This window comes from Grampus griseus (assembly GCF_964374135.1).
Source record: "Grampus griseus genome assembly, chromosome: 4".
In the NCBI taxonomy this organism is placed as follows: Eukaryota; Metazoa; Chordata; class Mammalia; order Artiodactyla; family Delphinidae; genus Grampus; species Grampus griseus.
The window spans coordinates 77,292,499-77,316,172 of record NC_138997.1 but is presented as its reverse complement, the minus strand read 5'-3'; positions in this window follow the sequence as shown (position 1 = coordinate 77,316,172).

Here is a 23,674-nt window from a genome sequence, read left to right as displayed (position 1 = left end):
TTAAAAGCCTTGAGGCACTTGTTACTCAAAGGACTCTTTTGATGAATTATTTTATAAAGCAAATGATTATTTGTTACAGCCCTAATGACATTCAAATTTACCAATAGTGTATATTGAGATTTTTGGTAATCGTATTGAACATATTTGTATTGATGTGTTATATCACTAACTCTCTTCTAAAATATTCACCATGAAGGGGTAAATTAGAATGGTGAAAGAAAGAAGAGAGCATTAAAATCCTCCAATCTCTCATTGTGCTTTTGCCTTGAAGATGGTAGATTGAATGTCTCTACAGAGAAATTCAAAGGCATAATGCCAGGTCACCAATAATATGAGCAGCGTAACAATAGAACTAAATGATGATGATAACAGTCTCGGCATTTTATTAAGAGGTTACACTATTCCAAGTAATGGGCCAAGCGCCTTCCATGAATTACCGACTTTAAGGCACGTAGACAAGCACTATGGTTATGTCCATTTTTAAATCAGGTAATTGAGGTACAAATTAAAGGCAATTATTTTTCCCCAGTTAGTGAAACTGTTATTTAAAAGCAACACATCTGTCTGACTCTTGAACCCATGCTCTATTCCAGTGATTACCAGACATGCCAAATTATAAGACTTACTTAGTCATCTATTGAAAATACTGGACCCCTGATTCAATCTTACTGAATCAGCATCTCCAGGGAATAAGCCTGAGATCCTCATTTGTAAAACTAGCAGATGATTTTTTCGACCACTCTAGCTTGGGGAAATATTGTACTACTCTATTGCCTCACTTGATTTGATAAGAAATGATCATATAAAGTTATGGAGAAATTGCTGAGTCTTTCATGATTACTTCTAGTATAGTTAGCAGTCATCACATCATATTAGTTCTCTAATAGCTGCACGCTGTAATATCCATAGCATCTGCTAATACCACATTTCGCCAAAACAGCTCCGTCAAAGGTAGTCAGGCATCCAGATACTTTAACTACATGATCAAGCATCCTGATGATGACTGCCTCATTTCTTCTTCTCTTTGGAAGATTGAAATTGAGGAGACCTAACTCCTTTGATTAATTAGTTAAGATGCACAGGGCAACAGTGTTCTGTTTATTTGAAGAGTTTGCTTCTTGTTAATTGGGGCACACATCCTGCCTCACATTCTTTTTTTTTTTTTTTGCGGTACGCGGGCCTCTCACTGTTGTGACCTCTCCCGTTGCAGAGCACAGGCTCCGGACGCGCAGGCTCAGCGGCCATGGCTCACGGGCCCAGCCGCTCCGCGGCATGTGGGATCTTCCCGGACCAGGGCACGAAGCCGTGTCCCCTGCATCGGCAGGCGGACTCTCAACCACTGCACCACCAGGGAAGTCCCTGCCTCACATTCTTGACAGCTCTTCCCCATCATATCTGGTTCTGCGGTGTTCTTGGAGGTATATGCTGGAGCTGTTGTTTACCCACGTTACCCATGTCTCCCTGCCCTTTTCCCAACTTCAGATCTTCCTTACAGCCAACCCCCCATTATACAAGACTTTTTTTTAGACTTCTCATCTCTGTGATAACATGGGTCCATTTTTTTTCTATTCTCCTATTTTCTGTAGGTCTTATAATGGGGCAAATACACTTTGGGAACTATTCCCTTAGAGGAAAAACTTTAAACCTGCTTTATTTTGTGACGCTTTATTGTGCTTCCAGTTAATTTTTGGGAAGATGCAATATAATTTTAAATATTTCCTCCGTAAAAGAATATTTTATTATAAGGTACTTGGCAGTGGGAGGTACTGATGTGAAATCAAATAAATAATACTGTGAAAACTCTAAAAGAGCAATTTTACAGATCTCTTTGCTTGAAATGGTTAATATCCCTTCCAATATACGTACCTGAATTTCAAGCAGAGATTTAAGCTCCTCATAGAATTTAGCCTACAGGCTATTATTTATAATCTCTGAAGGAAAAAGTCTAAAATCTACCTTTTTATGTCTTTTATGAATATGCTATGTGTAATTTTAAAATATAATTATTGCGTCAATAAGAGATATAAAAGTTGAAGGAAAGTTTCTCAAACTCCACTTTTTAGAAAAGTTGTAGCAAGGAGCTAAAATGGCCTTTAGGTTCATAAGTGGTGGCAGAATGTTTAAAAATATGATCTTCCTCTTTGCTGAGACTGTAAAAGATAATTTTAAAGAGGCACTCACAAAACGTAAGCTCCTTCTCTGGGAAAAAGAATCATCCCCCTTGTATCCTGTGAAAATTCATCTTCTTCTTTTCAGCTGAGGTGGAGACTCACTCTGTCCTTCCCTGTAGGTATCATCTGTGTCCCAATGAGGCTGTTACTCTAACTCAAAGCAGACTTGCAAGAATAAAATAATCAATCTTCATCATACTGCTGCACTTTCGACAGTTAATTTTCTAGAGTAATTTGTCAGCACACGGTTTGTCTGAATTTGTGTCAAAGGTTATTGACTGAATTGCCACCTTGTCTTTTCAGTCAATCTATAAATATGGGCAAGTTTGGGCAGAGGCTAATGGCCTCTTGCTGAGTGGATGAGTGGATGCGATTGTCCAAGTTAGGCAGCTGGTAAGAGATAGAAATATCTATTGTTCCACTCATTCTTTGTGGTAGCCTTGATTTAGTGTTAATCTTAGAAACTTCTAGTGTTTTATTCATTTATTTTTTTTTCTGTAAAATGGGGCTAAAAGTAGTTGTGACCATATCCCAGGTTCCAAAAAAGCTAATCTATGTGTTAAAATTTATAACTTTATGAATGACCCTATATTTTCCACAAAACTAAGGGTAAAATATTTTTATTTAACTTCCATTGCATTTTTATGGATAGCGTTTGGTTTTGGGGAAAACCATGTCATCTTTACACTGAGAGTGATTATCAACCTTAAGTCAGATTCGTGTTCCTTGTTTGTATTCAGAGTCTGATACTGAGAATGTCTAGTGGCTATATGAGGGATTTTATCATGCTTGCTGACCTGTTACTTTTTTTGCTCACATTAACAGTCTAATAAGAAGAGTAAGGTTATAAATTTTTATTAGGAAATACCCATTCTCAATTCCTGCCAGTGGTATGTTTCCTCCTTAAGACTGGCAGGGAGGGGGCAAGGGGGAGCAGAGAGAAAAACCAGTTCACATATTATGGTTAAACACTAATAAAACATTTGGCTGGGTATCTTAAGTGGGTAATTGTAGAATAGATTAGTTTAAAATACATCTAGCCCTGAAATACATAGTTGGATTATTTTTCATAGATGTTGATTCCTTTTGCTATTTCATTATATTTTTTTCATGCCCGTGTTTGAACTCCTGGAGGAAGTTACCATAGTAATGGTAGCAACAACTGCAGTAGAGAACTAAGAGCTGGTGTACCCTCCATGTCTGCCACACAGCGCTCTTAGTGCTTGATATGAATAATCACACATCACACTTACAATAAACATAGGAGGATGAAGAAGGCTAAATAATGGATTTCCAAAGGTGTCTACATCTCTTAATCACTGCAACCAGTGAATTATCACACTAAATGGCAGAAGGGACTTTGTAGATGGAGGTAGGGAAAAGGATCTTATAATAGGCAGATTGGCCTGGATTATCTGGATGGGTTTTAGAAGTGGAAGAGTGGATCACAGAGATGTGACTACAGGAGAAGAAGCAGGAGAGACTCAACCTGCATTGCTGACTTTGAAGACAGAGGAAGAAGGCCATGAGCTGCAAGGAATGCAGCTACTTTTAGAAGCTGGGAATAACCCTTAGCTGGCAGCCACCTAGGGAACTGAGACCTCAGTCCTATATTGCAAGGAACTGAATTCTTCCAGGAAACCTGAGAGAACAAGGAAGCAGATTCTCCCCAGAGCCTCCAGAAAGGAATACATTCTAGCTGACACCTTGGTTGTAGTCTGTGGAGAGACCCATGTTAAACTTCTGACCTGTGGAACTATAAGACAAATGTGTGTTTTTTTAAGCTGTTAAATTTGTGGTAATTTGTTAAGGCCACAATAGAAAACTAATGGAGAGGTAAAAACCATCTGCATTTAATAAATGAGGAGACCGAGCTGGGATACACCGTTAAACACTAATTTTTATCTCAGTTCTTAGTAGTGCCTAGCATAGGATAAGCCTTTAATGTGTTTGCAGAATGAATGAATAAATAAATAAATGAATAAATGGATTTTTTAATGTTTTCTTCCCAAACCAATACATATTGAATTCTTTCTTGAACTAGGTTTTTTCCTAATGGAAATATTTTAACTAGTCAGTGATTCTACACACCTATTCTGTTCATATCACTGCTTTCTGAGGGAATACCAGATTTAACTTCTCAATAAAGTACAATATATTTGAAAAGCAAAATAGAGAGCCATCAGAAATTCAATGTGTATACATTAATTATTCAATAAAATAGAAGCAATATTTTACTATAGTACCTGTGTAATTGAAAAATATATAAATTGCTATTGACCTCCTCAGTTTCAACCAAAATCAAGTAAATAATTCTCTCTGCTTCTCACACTGGAGAGTGCCAGATAGTGCTTTCTATGTGAGGAACAGCTCAATTACTACTCTCTTCCTGTCATTCAGAACATCTATATTTATGACTTATAATCTGAAAATTTTCAACCATTTTTGCCACCATTATATATTTTCTCTGTCCATGGTATCTTAACAGCAATGACATCCCTATAGATAAGAACGTTTTATACTTCCATTCTAACTGTCCAGGGGAGTGACTGCATATCTGCATAGCTCTTTACAGTACCCCTGTTACCAAAAGTGGGGTCCAGCTGTTCACTGCTCTAAAGCCAATAAAGAGGCAAGGTTGGTGGAAAGAAAAGTTTGCTTTATTTCAGAGGCCGGCAACTGGCGGGGGGCAAGGTGGAGAGTGGTGGTAGGGCTCACGTCCAAAGGTGGGCAAGAGCTTTTATAGGCAGAGGGGCTACAGGCAGAGACAGCACAGTCAGTTCTGGCAGTCATCTTGAAATTGGTCCTGCGGTGGTCTGATCAGCATCATCTTGATTGTTGTAAGTACAGTTAATCTTCACTTCCAGGGTCAGTTTGTTCCCGTTTCTTTGAGGTCAGTTCTCGGAATTGTGGCAGCTTATGTTATGGCTACAGTCTGGTCATCATGCAGTTAACTTCTTCCACCTGGTGGGAGTTTCAGTATCTACAGGCCAGCTCACAGGATACGGCTCAGAATATCATCTATAGCTTTTGAGGAGGAACTAAAGGTCCTTGACTTTGCTTAATGACTAAAGTCATTATTTTGTCTTGTTTGAGCACTTATCTTTGTTTCTGCATTTTCTCGCTTCTCTAATTAAATCTATACTTTGGCTAAAGTTTTTCTACAGACAATAGGCAGGCAGAGGAAATGGGGGGGAAGGACCATAGAGTGCTGCTCTGTTTCACCCCTACCTTTTTCTTTTCCCCATAGTTAACTTGTGTATGTCACATAGCCTGGAAACTAGACCAAATTTCACGTACTCTCCAGTACTGGTGCAAATCAATACTCCAGTTTCAGCTGCTCTGAAGCATGACAGCCTATTTCCATGAAGGTTTCCATGAAGGTTTCATGGAAAGGTTGGTTTCCATGAAGGTTTCCATGAAGTTTTCCATGAAGTCCTAAACTTTGTGTAAGATATGTAGCCTTATTACAAGCGGCCCATCATAGACAAAACACCTAAATTTGGTGACAATCTTTCCATTTCATTTTGAATAACATAGTAACAAACAAATACAATGTTTTATTTATTTATATAATATTTAGATGGTTTCAGAAAAAGTTGAGATAACCTCACTTTGGGTAATAAAAAAAAGGACAACCCGAAACTGTGGAAATAGACTTAGGTCTTGAAATATATGTAAAACAGAAAGGAGGAAAGTAAATTACTCAGATGGAAGGAGAGCCTGGATAAAAGCAGGTGACGGGCAACGGCAAGGTGTTTCAGGGGAACATAAGCGGTTTAAATAGAATTGATTGTAAATTAATGAGAATTATAGGAAATAAGCCTGAAAAGTTTTGTTGGAGACAGAGTGTAACAAGTGTTGAAAGTTAAATAAGGAATTTGAACCCAATCTCAAGTCATTCCGTTTAGCTGAAAGTCTTTTAAGATGAACAGTGTTACCATGAAAGTATGTTTCATATGTTCAAAAAGTGTGCCTACTATGTATTTTAAAATATGAGTGGTAGCTTAATTCATGATGAATGATTTCTAAAGATATTATAAATCCATCCAAATGCCTTGATAGCTAAAACATATGTATGTTTACAAGTAGGAATGTTATAGATAAGCACACTTCTTTATATTAAGACATGACTTCTGAGATTGCACATGAATGAGACTATGTGTTGAATAAGAAATTGTGGGTGGGAGACTATGCATTCAGCAATAAATTGTATTTTAGATGGACATTTGTGGATGTGGTGAGTTTCAATATCTGCCTATTGAAACATTTTGCTTTTACTGTTTTGGTTGAATATAGTGTTGAGATGAGAGCCTCATGTTCAGCCTGGCACTTCAGGTCTCAAAGGATTAACCTGGTGACCAAAAGAATCCCACTCTAGGAGAACTGATGACATGTTGTGTCCAACTGACTGAGATGAAATAAATTGACTTTTTCAAAAATACATGTGTTGAAAATTCAAGTGTATTGCAAAAAAAAGAGGGGGGGGTAAACAGAGTGAAGCTTTTTCATCAAAACAAGCCAAGTAATTTAAAAAATTCTTGGAGACAAATGCAAATCTCATGCTTCAAGGAAAAATCTAATAAATATTTAACATGTTATTTCATGAGACAGACTTGTGTATGCTGTTGACAGAAGGCTTAAGATGGAATAGACATTGCAAGTTAACATAATATTTTAACTTTTTAGAAGACAAAAAAATGCGATTTCAAAATATTTCTTTTTCTATTAGTTTTGAAAAGACTTCTCACAGAGACAAGTGAAACAAAATGGAACTTTCAAGCTGGTTTAAGAAAGACATCCAAATTAATTCAAATGAATTGTTATCATGAGTTAAAATTCCTGTTACTTCAGTGAATATTGGACAGAGTGTTAAATTTTTATTTTGGTGATCAAAGGTTACATGTCACAATAATTTCAATGTACTTATTCTTGGTTAAGGTGCTGTTTAACTAGTTGGAGTGACTATCATAACACACAGTGTGAGTTACAGGTGCAGAAGACATCAGTCACTGGAACAAGTCTAGTCCAGCCCCAGGAGCTTGAAATGTTCCTATCTGAAGGACTGTCCAGAAGTCAAGTTGTTCTAAGACAAAGGTCAAACAGATTAGGCTTCTGTAACAAAGAGAAAGCTAAGAATTCTCTGGGTCCCAGCATGGACACACACATTATGTGTCTGCTGTACCCTTATTTCTTTATAACAATATTGCTCTCACAATGAATTCTTACCATGCATTCTCTCCTCTTCTTTCTTCCTTCCTTCCTCCCTCCCTCTCTCCTCCCTTTCCTTCTTTCTTCCTTCCTTTGTTTTTCTTTCTTTCTGCTTAAATTTTCCTGTACTTTTACAATCAAACCAAAACCAACAATTTAGCCATTTCACTTGATATTGAATCTTTCCTACTTTTTTTGTTCGTTTCAGTTTATCTTCCAACCCCTCACCAACTTTTATTCCTGATGTCTTTAATGCTCCAAAATGCATGCCATTTTTTGATATTTGGCTTCCAGACTCATTGTTAGTGGGGAGGAAAGTATTTATTGACATCTATCAATAAAAGTATTTATTGACATTAATCATTTCCCTTAGCAAGGGACCTGTCTTTGACCATCTGCCAAGAGGAAGGTAGCCACTATGGGAAGGAAGATAAAGTCATGGGATCACGGAGTCATCAGGGACCTGGGAAAATGAGAGAAGTGGCTAAGCTCATCCCTCAGGCATGAATGGAAATCTGAGGGAAATCTGGGGTGCCAGTAGGGGTGAGGGAAACAGGAATGAGAGGATGGGAGAGAGGAGAAGGATGGTCTATTGTCAGACAAGACAGGAGGCAGGGGTGAAATAAAATTCATATCTTATGATAATACAAGAAAAATTTAAACATAAAAATTCTTCTCTGCCCTTTGGCCACCTCTCTCCCCCTACTATGTATTGTGTATCTGCATTGTGCATCCACTAAACCTCCCCCATTGGGAGAAATACCTGCTCCACCATAAAGAGCAACATTCTCCTAGCATCAGCAAGACAACTCCTTAAAAGATAACATTCTTTCTTATCTCATAAGGGGTCACATGGCAAATGGCATATGGTCATTCTGGATTGTGTAAACTGTCAATAATACATCATTTGATGTACAGCCCTCTGTCTAAAAAAACTTATAAAACCGTGCTTTGTCTTCTTAATGGGCAGGACAGTTCTCAGAGTTTTCTGAGATGCTGTTCCTCGATTAAAATCCTCAAATTCTGCTCGAATAAAATTTTCTGTTTCTTTCTTCGATCAACTGATTGATTTTTCGTTGACACAGGGAATTGAATTGAGGATGTCATAGGGGCTTTTAGTAACTGGAACCACTGCCACAGGATTTGTAATTGCCTGAGTTGTTGCAATGTAAATTCCTACAATTTTTCATCACTTTTAATACCAAAGTCTTCCACATACACATATGGAATTTATAAGTAAGTGGCTGATCTAATATAAATTAATGTTTAAAAATGGGAGCTAATTCCATATCTGGTAGAATCAAAGACATTACAAACATAAATCAGAGGTCATAAATTCTGGCTCCCTGTGAAGTTAGGGAAATTTTGATAGATGATTTTTTTTCTTCTGTGTGGCAAATAACAGGGGTTGGATCAATTTAAAGTTGCTCTGAAGGGGCAGTGAAATCCCTAGGTTACACATTTTTTTTTTTTTTTTTTTTTACGGTACGCGGGCCTCTCACTGTCGTGGCCTCTCCGGCTGCGGAGCACAGGCTCCGGACGCGCAGGCTCCGGAGGCGCAGGCTCAGCGGCCATGGTCCACGGGCCCAGCCGCTCCGCGGCAGGCGGGATTCTTCCAGACCGGGTCACGAACCCGTGTTCCCTGCATCGGCAGGCAGACTCTCAACCACTGCGCCACCAGGGAAGCCCTACACATGTTTTTATTGAAGTTTTTTTTCTTGAGAATTTCTGGAGATCTCTGTGCATTTGGGGTCTTTGGATGTGTGATGGTTAATCTCATGTGTCAAATTGACAGATCACAATGTGCCCAGATTAAACATTATTTCTGAGTATGTCTGTGAGGGTGTTTCTGGATGAGATTAGCACTTGAAATGATGGACTCAGTAAAGTAGATTGCCCTTCCCAATGTGGGTGGACATCCAATCGTTTGAGGGCTTGAAGAGAGCAAAAAGCAGAGGGAGGAACTTGTTCCCTTTTTCCTGCCTCATAGTTGAACTGGGACATTTCATCTTATCTTTTGTGGACCTTGGGTTGGGATTTACACCATCAATTCTCCTGGTTCTCAGGCCTTCAGTCTTTTTGTTTGTTTGTTTGTTTTTTGCGGTACGCGGGCCTCTCACTGTTGTGACCTCTCCAATTGCGGGGCACAGGCTCCGGACGCGCAGGCTCAGCTGCCATGGTTTACGGGCCCAGCCACTCCGCGGTTTGTGGGATCTTCCCGGACTGGGCCACAAACCTGTGTCCCCTGCATTGGCAGACGGACTCTCAACCACTGCGCCACCAGGGAAGCCCAAGCCTTCAGTCTTGAACTGAATTACACCACTGGCTTTTCTAGGTCTCCATTTTGCAGATGGCAGATCGTGGGACTTCTCAGACTCCATAATCACATAAGCCAAGTTCTCATAATAAATCTCTTTACATATATAAAATTCTGTCCCTCTATAATCACTTTCACTACCAAAATCTGTACTAGTAAGGGTTCTCCAGAGAAACAGAACCAATAGTTTCTGTTTATAGAGGATTAAATATTCCAGAGGTGTATTTGTTTTATTTTTTTCCAAAGGGATAAAGCTAGCTTGATAAGTTATGCCATTCTCTTCTAATTCATCCATTTCTGCTTTTTGTCTTATTCACTTCTTTCTTCTGATTGTCTTAGTTTTAATTATTGCTCTTTTATTTTTAATTTTTTTGAGAGATTGCTTTAAAAGTAAAAACAATTAAGGGTATGATTTTATTTTCATTACAAAAACATTTTATTTTAAAAGAATTTTAGATTTACAAAAGTGTTGCAAAGAAAGTACAGAGAGCTCTGATCTATCCTTTCCAACTTGCCTTAATGTTAATATTTTACATAATCATGCAACATTAATCAAACTAAGAAATTAACATTAGTACAATTCAATTAACTAAAATACAAACTTCATTTCACCAATTTTCCCAATGTGTCCTTTTTCTACTTCAGGATCTAATACATAGCATTTAGTCATCATGTTTGCTTAATCTTCTCAGTCTGTAACAACTTTTGAATCTTTCCTTATGTTTCATGACTTTGAAAGTTTTGAAAGGTACTGGTCAGATATTTTGTAGAATGTCCCCAAATTTGGGTTTGTCTGATATTTTTTCATGATTAGCCTAGGGGTATGAACTTTTGTGAAGAAGAACACAGATGTGAAATGCCCTTTCCATCACATAGTATTGGGGGGTGTGTGTGATAACACTATAACGTTATTAAAGATGTTAACTTTGATCACTCATTTAAAGTGGCATCTATAAAGTTAATATTCTTCCCTTTCCATACTCCATTAATTAGAAGCAATAGTAGTCTCCTATAAAATGTAAACAACCCCATATATCCATCAACTGCTGAATGGCTAAACACATTGTAGTACATCAAATGATGGAATAATTTTCAGCAATAAAAAGAATCAGACTACTGGTACTTGCAAAAACACAAATGAATCTTGAAAGCATTATGTTATGTGCAAGGAGAAAGACTCAAAAGATTGCATACTGTATGATCCCTTTTATATTAAATTCTGGAAAAAACAGAAATCAGATCAATGGTTTCTAGGGCCTAGATGTGAGAGTAGGAAATCGAGTATAAAGAATCATGCATTTTGGAATGATGGAAATATTCTAATCCTAATTTCATAGTGGTTACATGATTGTTTAGGGTTGCCAAAATTTGTAGTAATTGCATGTATTAAAAATAAAAGTGAATTTTTCTGTGTATAAAATATATCTCGATAAACTTATCTTAATACAAATGTAGCGCCAAAATAGGCTATTAAAGACAAGGTTGACAGTTGCCATTAAATGCCCACGAGGAAGTACTGAGTTCCCACTATAAACAAGTGGATCTCAGGGCGAAGTATATAAAAGGAAAGCAAAGTTTCATAAATATAGACTCTGTCAGTGCCCCATCATATAACCCTGGGCACTCAATATTTTCCTAAAACTGATGGCTTCCTACTCAGAGCAGAAGTGAGTCTTAGTCTCAAGGTTTTCGTTGACTACTGCAGCCCATTATATTCACGGACATGGAAGAACTAACCATTCCACTAGAACAGTCCTCAACCAATGACTTATCAGAGTTAGTGGGAAACCTCCTTGTCCCCCTGTTAGGACTGAGCTCCAGCACCCACATGGTATCCTGTTTGATAAAGCGCTCTTCACTCTCTTTCTTCCCTTGCCTCCACTTCCCCACTGCCCTACTGGTGTTTCCAGGATCACAGGCTCAATAAACCACTTTTACTCACATCTTATCTTGAGGCCTACCTCTGGGGGAACCAATCTATGGAGACATATGGAACAAATTTTTGTTAATAAGTAACGTGATCCCTGAGATTTCATGATAGGATAGCACTCCCTCAAAGGGGAACTAAAAATACCAAAGCCAAGTTGTCTTATCACTAATATAAGGCCCGTACTTTATACTAGTAACAGGCCCTGTGGGGTTTATGGAGTGGTGACAAAGACTCTCTCCTTGACCAAATTTCAGTCAGGTTCCTTTGAACCCTGACTGAACTCCAACTTTGGGCTTCTGTGCTTGTCTTTACATGGCCTAGTTTAAGTGAGAATCCAGTTAATTCACTTTAGCAAGAATCCTCTACTCTCAAAATCTGATCACCCTGGCCTGCCTTCAGTAAGAATCCTGTTAAGTTCATCTAGTCAGAATCCCCCCAACCCCTCACGTTTCTATCTCCCAGCCCCTCAACTTGAGCCTTGGCTATAAATCCCCACTTGTCTTTGGACGATTTGGAATTCAGCCCAGTTCTATACTGAGCCCTCTTTTCCTTTACTGCAATCATTCCTCAGTAACACCTGTTTTTACCAGTTTAATTACTGTCCAGCTCTGGTTTTCTTTGACGGTAGTTACAATTGGCAGATCCCAGATCAACAGACTCACGGGGCTAGAGCTACTTCAAATTTTCTGCCTTTGGTTCAGAGTAATCCCAGGCATAAAAGCAGTGCCAAGCAAATCATGTGGTTCCCATGATCCCAGCTGTGAAAGAGGAGAACTAGAGATACTGGAATCCTAGCCAAGTCTCAAGTAGATAGATTTTTAAATATTTGATGTTCGATTAGTGAACTCTACTGGTACAGACTACAGAAAGTATTTTTAGCCCAATTTGAAATGCCACATACATTGTATAAGCTGGTATTTATTCTCTTTCATTATTTTAACTCAAAAGTATTCATACTTTCATGAGTGATGAGAAAGTAAATTGAGTGACAATGGTCTGGGACGAGAAATATTAGAAAGTTCAAGATCTCTTAATAAATAATACCTGCAGTATCAAGGGGATATTTTTGAAGGGCATTACAGCTACATATAAATGTGAAGAATTATTACTGTATCTGGAGACCTTCGACTTGAATTAGTTTACTATATATTATTTTGGTTTGGGTACATGTAAAAAATGAAGCAATGAAAAATCATAAACAGGGATTATACAAAAATTAAAGATGCAACGAATGCTAATGGAATTGTTACACTGGCTGGTAAATATTTCTGAAAGGACTTCAAAACGAAGAGTTATTTAAGTGAAAAAAATTCAGTCATTAACATATTGATCAACATTCACAGCATGTTTCCAGTTTTTGTTATTCTTTTTCATGCCACCAAATATAACTATTATAATAGTAATAAGAGAAAATATAGTTTTTTTGCATTATCCAAGCAATTATTTTTATATTGTATATATGAAGTATATATATATGTATATTTGTGTGATATCTCTATGGGTAATAAGGTAATATTTGGTATCATTTCTATGAGTTACTGACCACTAGTCAGCTGATTAAAATGAGTTTGGGTGAATTACCATGTAAAATATGGCAGAAATATGAATAACTACCTGTATAATGAAGATTATTAGTAGTCAAGATAGTAAGAACAAGAGAGATACTGTTAATAACCTAAACAAATAGTACTTTCTCAGAGTCATTTTTGTCAGAAGAAAAATGCATGAATGTAATATTACAGGATTATTTCTGTAAATTACTTTATTCCTAACAACGATTATCAATTATTCCTTAAAATAATTTTCAGTTATCAATAGAATTTTTTTTTCTTTTTCTGCTGTTAAAAATTTCTAAATAATACAAGAATTTCTTCATATGCCTTTTGTTTATAGCTTACAGATTTTAAAGATTTAATTCTGCTTGTTTCTTATCTAAAACTCGTATAAATAGGGCATAAGCATGCTTGATACAGTTAGCTTCTGACAATGCAGTCTGGACACAAACCCAGCAGCGTGAGCAAGTACAAAGAAATAGATGATCATTCTTGCACGAATGTTTCAGGTCTTCTGTGATTCAGGAAAGCCTGTGACAAGATTTTCAGCTGGTGACTGCTGAGGCCAGTCACAGTATGGCTGCCAGGGGAGTTAAGTAAGGAACTCTGGAACATGCTAAACAAAACGCAGTGGTGATTGTTTGGCTCTGTGTGATCTAAGGGGAGAAAGTCAGTCATCACTGGGAACACTGCACTGTTCAGATAAGATATGTTCAGGTTCTCAAGGGAACGTAAGGCACCCACTCTCACTAAATAAGCAGTAGAGTAGCATTCATGTGGCAGAAAGAGCACTGGCTTGGGAGTTGAGAGACGTGGTTCACAGTTTTGTCTCTAATAAATGTAACGTGACTTTTGAACTTAGATAAACTAGTACTTATAAGCATTAATTTTCTCATCAGTAAAACAAGAATAATAATACCTCTGACTACAAAAGGATCGTTATAAAGATCACATGAAATAATATATGTAAAAGTTTCTGAGTTCCCAATATACATTCATAGGTATCGGTGTATATAAACAAAGAGATCTGTTTTGTGATCAAACATCTGGACTCAATCCTAATTCTACTACATACTCTCTTATTTTGTGTGTCTTCTGATTATCAACTTCTTTATCTTTAGAATATTTGAAATTATATGTCATCATACTTTTCTGGAAATTATATCAAGTAACACTTGTAAAACACTTAGTACAGTGTCTGGCACATATCAGAGCTTCACATAGAAACTGTTACTTTGTTTAGTAATTTCTAACACTTATAGAACGTTTACTTTGTGCTAGACACCATGTATATATCAACTCATTTTATTCCCATAACAACCTTCAGAGGACTCTATGATTATCATATCCCTTTTATAGATGAGGAAATCTAGTTGCATGGCAATTAAGTAATTTATCCAAAGTCATACAGTGAGTTAATAGTGGTGCCAGATTTCAAAATTAAGCAATAGAATTTCAGAGCTCTGCTGTTAACCATCATACAACACTGTCTCAAAGTGGAATTGTTGAAAAAATATTGTTCATAGTCATCTACGGTGTGTAGGACTCTGTTCTGAGTACTGTGCATATAAAGTAGAATAAGATTGAGTTTAATATATATTTAGGGAAAGAAGAGGTCTGTAAAAACCACGAATAATATAAGGGAGAATAAGTGTCCCTAAGTGTTTGGAAATAGGACCATCTCTCAGAAAGGTTATAGTTTCACTGCAAGGATGGAACTGTTCTTATGCTTTGAAGTCCAGGTGGACATTGGTGAGAAGAAGGCATTCTGGAGGAGGGAAGGTAGAAAATCAAGGGTGTCTCCAATGTGATTTTTTGGGAGAGCGACAATGAGAGAAAATTCTATTTCAATTCCTTGAGGGGTTGACTGTGATAAAATTTCTACTCTCAACAAGCTCATTATGAGTTTCTTCTCAGTGGCTCTATCAGGCTGAATTTCTGGATACAAAAAGACAAAGAGTCCTAACGGTTTGGAGAGTCTGATCAGAGGGTCAGAACTATTTTTGTTTGGTGATAATTCCTGCTACCATGGTGAAGATAGTTTGGTTTACCTTATTTATTACATGTGGATCTTTGGGAAGCAGTTTCTACAATGAGAATGTGATTAAATTCATTTCTAAGCTAGACTCAAGTCTGAATACACTCTGAGATTTCTTATCAAAAGGAAAAATTGCTACTTTACACCTGATAAAATACATTATTTTTGGATAATTTTAGATGGTAAGGCAGAACGATTAATAACCTGTAAAGATGGATCTCCCCCGCTTATCAGAAGACCTTGAAACTGGGCCTCAAAGAAGCAGTTGGCTTGTAGTCTGTTACTCAAGGAGAAAGTCCAGATTACTCTTTTATTTGCTAGGTTCAGTATAAAATTCTGAAATGAATAGAGTTTGAGGAAAGACTGATCAAAATCTGTCATGCAAAACTATTTTCACCATAAGCGGTTAAAAAGATAAATAATTTAGTTCTCTTACTCCCATATGTGTATATTTCACTGAAATTAAAGGGACGCTGTCCTGATACCTGAGAGTTGGAACAATTATTCTTCCCGTTATCTAGGTTGTCTAGTCAAAATGATGTGCCATATGTCTCCAAGCCATATGTCCACTGATTTTTTTTTTTTAATTCTAGTTTCTGCCAGAAAATTGACTCTGGCTGTTAATTTCTTCATGTTATGAATCCTGTCTGGCTTGTTCTACTATTTCCTTTGAACTTTTTCAGTTCCCTGGAATGAGGGAATTATGACCTGGATTTTCTCTATTCAGTTCCAGTGACGTATTAGAAAGGAAAACACCGTATCTGCAACATACCTGGTTATTTAAAAATGCATGGAGATGTGCTCCCTGGAATAGAAAATCCTGTAATTCCATCAGAATCCTCAAGGGAACTTGATTAAATGATTTTATCTTAAAATAAGAATTAGCAAATATTTACTCTTGTTTATCGTAACCTTGCAAGCTGTTACCTATTTAGTTAACACTCTACCGTTTAGTAATTTGTTCCTCTGATGTTATCAAAAATAAATCTAAGTGATGAACTTGGGATAGTTGAGTAAATGTAGTGCATAGGAAAAAATGCAATCTCTTTTTAGGTTGTTGTTACACGACACTACTAAATGTGCAAAGAAACAACTATTGAAAAAAATGATCAAGAGACAAATTGGCTTGTCTGGAATTGCCCAGTCAGTGGCTTTCTAAAGCTGTGTGTGTGGAGCAACAAAGTGCAACTGGGATAGAAAGTACCACTGAGACAGCTGCTCCTGTCTTAAATGAGCTTAGTAGGAAGTGAAGTGCGTGTTGAATAAATGAATACATGAATGAATGGATGAAGCTATTTTAACTCCAACCAAACTTTCTGACTGCAGTGAAGGAAGGGTGTGATACATGCCTTTTGAGTTAAAGGGAAGTTTATATTGAGGTTGACTTGGCCTTGTGCACGGTACTGGCTGGCACAGGGCAGACACCCAGAAACCACCAGGTAGGATTTTAGCATTAACCAAGTCAGCACAGTGAAGTTGAGGAAGCTTTCCAGGTTTCAATTATAAACACATGGCGTTTCCTTCTCAATCCATTTATGTCTTGGTTCTATAGGCATTAATGAGGGCCTACTATGTGCCAAGCAGTATGCTGGACACTAGGCATATAAACACAAGTGGTCTTTACTCTCAAAATCCTTTGGTCCAATGAAACAGACAAACTAGCAGTTTGTTCCAATTCAATGTGATTCATACTATAACAGAGATTTGTTCCAGGCTTTATGGGAGCAGCATAGAAAACAAGCACAGAGGCTTTCAGAGTTGGAATAAGTTTTACCCAGGAGGTAGGATGTAGAAATACCCAGATTCAGCATTGTGAATAGAGGACCAGACTCTGTAAAAACACAGACAAGAGAAGAGTCTGGTGTGGTTGGAAAATAGGAGGTGCTCTCCATGGATGTAAAGAACATATTTGAGTGGTAGCCAGGAATGAAGATGAAGCTGGTAGAATCACTTGGAGATAATCTGTGAAGCCCTTTGTATGACATGTAAGAGGGGTTGAACTAATGCAGGCAACATGTATGATCTAGATCAATTGACAGGTAAGCCACACAGGTAAAGTTCCAGTGGACACAGACATTCTCTGAGAAGGTACATATGGAAGGATACTCCCATGGAAGATACAGGATTATCTGTTGTCATCTTAACAAAGGATTGTTGTCATTTGTTTAGCTTTTGGTAATAACGAAGCATTACCAATGAGTAACGAGTAATGGTTGCTATGAATAATGGTTGCTATGGCCTTGTTAGAGACACCTGGAGAGACCTCAGGAAAAGAAAGGTGACATAACTTAGCTCTTTATGTGGTGAAGAGATTCTAAAATATTTATGATGTGTGTGTGCAAGTGCACACATGTGTGCATATATATTTATTTCTTGAGTTTAGAAGAAGGGGATTGTGCAGAAGATAACATAAAATCACAGCTTTGGTAAGCCTCCAGGACCAATTGGAGCAGCTAGTTTTAACATGATAATTTTATGTACAGATAGACCAAATAACATTCTTCACTCAGTGCTGGTTTCCTTTGCATTTTAAAAAGGTAGCTAATTAGGTTCTGTCTGAGGATTTTATTAGAAAGTTAGAATTGGAATTTGTGTTTCCATGTTGAATTAGTCAATGATGACAGAAAAAGCATCATCCTGACATTTTCCTTTGTGTGCTTTTCAAGGTGAAGAAGAGAGAAGAGTTTTTTTTTTTCTTTCATGTTTCTCTCCTGTTTATGAAAGCAGACACCGACTGGACATAAAGCATTAAGTGATGTTTGTACAAGCACACTTAGGGTGATTTATAAACTTCTTGAGCAAGTTGCCTTATTTTGGGTAAACATTTTATATATACATATGTTCAACACATTTACTCACTCAGATTCCAGGAAAAAACAAATGCCTGTAGATCTTAGTTGTTACCTCTGTGATGTTAAAAAAAAAAAAGAAAAGAAAAAAAGATCATTACCTGAGTATTTAAATCCAAATGAAATGCATTAAAACAACTCTATATTGGATTTTTAAACCTGAAGAACCAGAACTCCATGTATTTCTGAAGTTGATTTAAACCCTCATACTTGGAGTTCTTTTCTATTATAGTAAAAAACAATTTTTATTGAAGTATAGTTGATTTACAATGTTGTGTTAGTTTCAGGTGTACAGCAAAGAGTTATACATATACATACATTCATTCTTTTTCAGATTCTTTTCCCTTATAGGTTATTACAAAATATTGAGTATAGTTTGCTGTGCTATACAGAAAGTCCTTGTTGGTTATCTATTTTATACACAGTAGTGTGTATATGTTAATCCCAAATTCCTAATTTATCCCTCCCACCCCTCCTTTTCCCTTTGGTCACCATAAATTTGTTTTCTATGTCTGTGGGTCTATTTCTGTTTTGTATAAAAGTACATTTGTATCTTTTTTTTTAGATTTGGAGCTCTTTTTAGAACCAGTGGAGGCTTCAGTTTAAGAAAGGCTTCATGGTAATAGAGGCAAGATGAGAAGTTCATTTTATATTGTAGATCATGATTTCCATACACCAGTAATTATATATGCAAGAGAAGAAGCAAATGAAAATTCTCACTTTATAATAAAGCTCTAATTGAAATTTACTTTAAACTCATGTAATGACTTCCTTGTGTGCAATTAAAAAGATTTCTTTATTTATAAAAAGGTTTTTGATGTTCCTTGCAATTTATATAATTATGTGCATAGCAGAATCCATCAGTACATGTGGATTTGTCTGTACTTTTGCAGAACAATATGGTAACTCAGTTTCTAAATTGACAGGAGTGATCTTGAGTGGCTTGCTAATTTCATAGACATTTTTCTTATCCACAGAATGTGGCTTAACAGTGCTCTATTACTTTTGTCATAGAGTTGTTATGAGGTTGACATGAGGCAAAATATGTTAAAGCATTTTGTAAACTACAAAAATACATAGGATTTTTAGAATATGATATTGAAAGTCTTGTTCAAAAAGTGATAATTAGCCATTTTATACTACAAATTTGCTTAAATTCTGATTTTAAAATCTTTCCCCACTGTATATAAGATGTCTACTAACTCCTTCCCATTAAATAGAAAGATCTAATGGAGAGACTGACCGTTTTCTCTAGTCACAGCTTTAAAGTACAGCTCTATACACATCAAAGTTCAGAGCTATTAAGTCCATTGGCTTACAGATGAAAGTAGATGAAACCTAGGCACACCTATTCCACGTTATTATATAATGTACCATTTTTGTAAATACCTTTAATGAAATGAAAACTAAGAAATAGAATATTTATTTAGGCCTCTAAAGAAAACCTTCAATTTAATTTTTAATAATGTTTGTACATGTAATTTAAACACCTTTCTGTCTCCTCTACTCATATTACAGCTGTCAGTCCTAAGAAAACTCAGAGAGACTACTGGATACAATTTCCTGCCCTGACTTTTTGGTCAGGATCAATCTGTTTATCATGTCCCAGTATAAACAAATAGGGGTGAAAAAGAGGGGCCAAGCTTTATTGGAAGTAACAGAAAGAAAACTCCATCAAGCTGGACGTTGTTAAAAAGGGTATATTTTAATAAGTAAGTTTTGCCGGGATGTGCTTGAAATTGCTTTCATGCTAAATAGAATTTGCTTGAAAATGAAGTGTGTGGACAGCCAGTTATGTATTTGAGGGCTTTTTGGCTTGGCTTTCTTGGACTCACTGAACAGACAAAGTTTGCTTCTAAGTATATTTCTTGATGTATCAGTATGGTTTTGGCGGCACCGCTAAAGATAATCAAATGAAGTATCTAAGGGTAACTGAAGCAAAACAGGCATCAACTTCATAAATTAAAGCCGTGAGTTCCTTGTTTTATGTGCACCTCTGCATGCTGGGTTCTATCACAGTTACTCAAATTATCACTTCCAAAAGAGCACTTGAGAAAAAAGCCTAACAACTGTTAGATACGACGTCTGTTCGTTAACGTTAAGTAAAACAAAGTAAAGAGACTTATTAGCCATTTAGATCTTCAGAATAAAGTGAGACAGATTACCCACCTGTTAACACCTGTGTTCCGAAAAGTTCACGTGCTTACTAACAAGTGGCATTTATGAGTAATTTATGATGGAATAAGTGGTCATAAAAATCAGTAAGTACCTTTTGGCTTCCAAATAAATAAATATATAGTTGTGATGCCTAATAATAACTTGTAAACATTGGGATTTAAGCAAGAACTGAAACTGTATATTAATTGTACCAGAGGAAGTTTAGCTGGTGGAATAGAGTTTTGAGCTGGACCATGAATATTGTAGAGTAGTCTAAAGGATATTTGTACTCATGTTTGAAAGGGTATGATGAAACTGTAAAAGAAAATAAAAATAATTAATTTTATAAACTTATGAATTAGAGTATAATAGTCTCTGTTTATGAAAATGCAGTCACTTAATGCATACTGGGTACATCCACAGGCAAAGAATGGTGTCTTAAAACTAAGTCTTGCGCTTTAAAATCATGATCAATTCGGGAGAAAATTGATTGCTTTATTGATAGGCTTTTTTACATATTAAGTTAGCATTTACTTGAAGTAAATGGTTGTTTTCCTTTGGAAAACATCTACATCATTTAAGGAGTGTTACCAGTGTGTCTAAATTGAAGTTTCTCATATGCTTACATAAAAAGGGAATTATTTCACATGTAAAAATGGATACTAACAAAAGTTATTATCACGCATGTATCCTTTCGACTGTTGAAAACAATGAATTTAATTTATTGCTGAGAATATATGAAATACACATTAATGTATATACACTGATTAAGCCATATAGACTTAAAAAATAAATATATTGAAATATATGCTATCAGTTGGTATATTGGATGAGTACCATGCTGCAGTCTTAGTGACGTTTTCTTTTTGTCTCAAGATTTATTTTGTTCATTCCACAGTTAATTTATTTGGATTGTATATAGACTCTGGTCAGGAAAATAGGGTGTCTCCAAGTTGTCAGTGAATATGATGCTTAATATAGGAAGTTCAGTGCTATATTTTTACCAAAGGGAAGAGCTACAGGAGTTAATACCTGAAAATCTGCCTGTACAATTGGAGAAAGAGTCCCCCTGACACTCGCCCATAAGCAGCTCTGAAGCAGAATGGGAAAGCTGAGGACTGTAAGAAATGCCTGTACCATCATGATGCTGTAAAACCCTGTGAACCACTTTGACGGCAGAGTGGGAGCTAGTGAGGCAGCTGGAAGCTTGCTGAGTCTGTTCGCCTTGGCCCCTGCTTTGCTGAGCTTGATGATAATGGCTTCTGCTTTGCTGAGCTTCCTATTCTCATGAAAGTTCTTTGCAGTGACAAACTCTACCTCAAACATAAACAAGGAAGGAGATGCCGGGAAACAAAGTTCCTGATCTTAGAAGAGACAGGTGGTGATGATGCCAAGTTGACAAGCACTCCTGCACAGGTGGCTACTCATAAAATATTTTTTTTCATTTTTTGTTTTTGTTATCGTTTTTGAATCAAATTTAGATATGCTGTTCTTATTTCAGGAATAAACCACCTGCTATGTGTCACTATTCCAACTATACCAAAATGAACTAAAGGACCGTGAAAAATGTCTCTATGAAAAAACAAAACAAAACAGAAACCAACACCTATTATCTGAGCCTTATTTGAGTCAAAAGGAAGTTAACACTAAGGTTGGGATTCCTAGTTAGGAAGTTGAGGGGTAGAAATCTAATGGAGGTTTGGAGCATAGGCAATTCTACCATCTAACTATTATTCTTTACAAATTCATAGCTGCAAAAACCCAATGTACTTTTTCTAGTCCTTTAACTTTTATGTGGCTGCAAGTTTCTGGATCAAAAATCCATAATTGATGCATCTTACAACATTCACATTATCCAGCAAATTTTATTGCTAATAGATGGCCTTTAAAAATTGTGTCTAGGAGGGCAATATAGCATAAGCACTTAACAATGTTTTTACTTGGATCAGAAAACAAAAAACAAGCAAACAAACAAAAACCTTGATTTGAGTCTTATCTCTCCATTTCATGACCCAAACATACTGCTAAATATCTTTAAGACAGGATTTCTTCATTTTTAGATGGGGATAATAATATATTGTTTACTTCTGGGGGGAATGCTTACTCGTTACCTTTAAGATTCCCTTTCTGTGCTTTGAACTCATTATTGCAAAACACATGGGCTTTCCTTCCTATAGTCATTGTCTCCTGTGAGAACAAAAGTGAATTATTAGATTGATAAGAATTGGGGAAAATAAAATGTCATGGTGAACATCACTCTTCCCTTCTTCCTCTTGGAAACACTGGTCCTGATGTGGAGGAGGTCCTGCCCAAGTTCAGCCCTGCTTGGAGCTATGAGGACATTTCCAGTTGATGCCAGTGTTCCATAAGCACACTTGCTTATCAGGCCTCAATCCACATAGTCCAAGCTGATTTCTTTTCACGGTGATACTTTAGTTTTTCAACTTTCATTCCTTCTTTTTATGTCTCAGTATGTTCAGAATGTGGGAAACTGGATGTAAGTTATTGGACCTTTTCAGAGATCCCAACATCCACCTTGTAGGACTGTATTGGTATTAAATAAAGTAATTCAGTTACAGTGCATTCAATAAACTTCATTAAACATGCTGGTTACTATTACCATAGGTCAGTCTGAAATTAAATATCTGTAAACCAGTCGTTGCTTGTGCCTTAGTGCATATATCATTTGCAATTAACATTATTTTTCCAAATGCTGCTCTCCTGGCATAATTTCAAATTTTGAAGCATTTCATTGCTAATGGTAGTGGGAATATGTACTAAAAGCCAGCTATTTTGCTTCAGTGATTAGTTAAAAAGTAATATAGAGAAAACATATTGGCTTGACTTATAAACACCTTAGAATCTCCTACCTTTCCACCCAAAACTGTTATATTTGATATACCAAACATACTAAGAGTCTTGAGTTTTTCCCTGAAAAATTTAAATATCTGTATTCTCTGTCTTATGAAGATGTTTACATGATTGGCAATATCCACCAGTCCCGGTTCAACGAAATACAATAGAATAGAATTTACCTTAGACTTTAATTAATCTTTATTTACCTTTTGAGTTATTATATTTTACTAAGAGAGCTCAAGGACATTCTCTGGGTGATAAATCATTTTATTTTTTACAATAACCTATTTTGCCCAAATTATACTCTCAAACGTTCCATGTAATTACATTTTTCACATAGCTTTATTCTCAATAAACATTTTAAATTACGTTTGCATCTTTTCTTCTGACTCATGAAGCATTTTTTCTACCTTGGTTGTGAAAAAATTGCTTGAATTATGATACTGATGATAATAAAGGATAGCAACATTGTTGAGTACTTACTATGTGCCAGGTAGCCTTATTAACATTCCCATTTTACAGATAAGAAAATGGTGATACAGAGTGGTTAAGTGATTTAGCTAAGATTACAAAGCTGTAAACTATGGAGCTG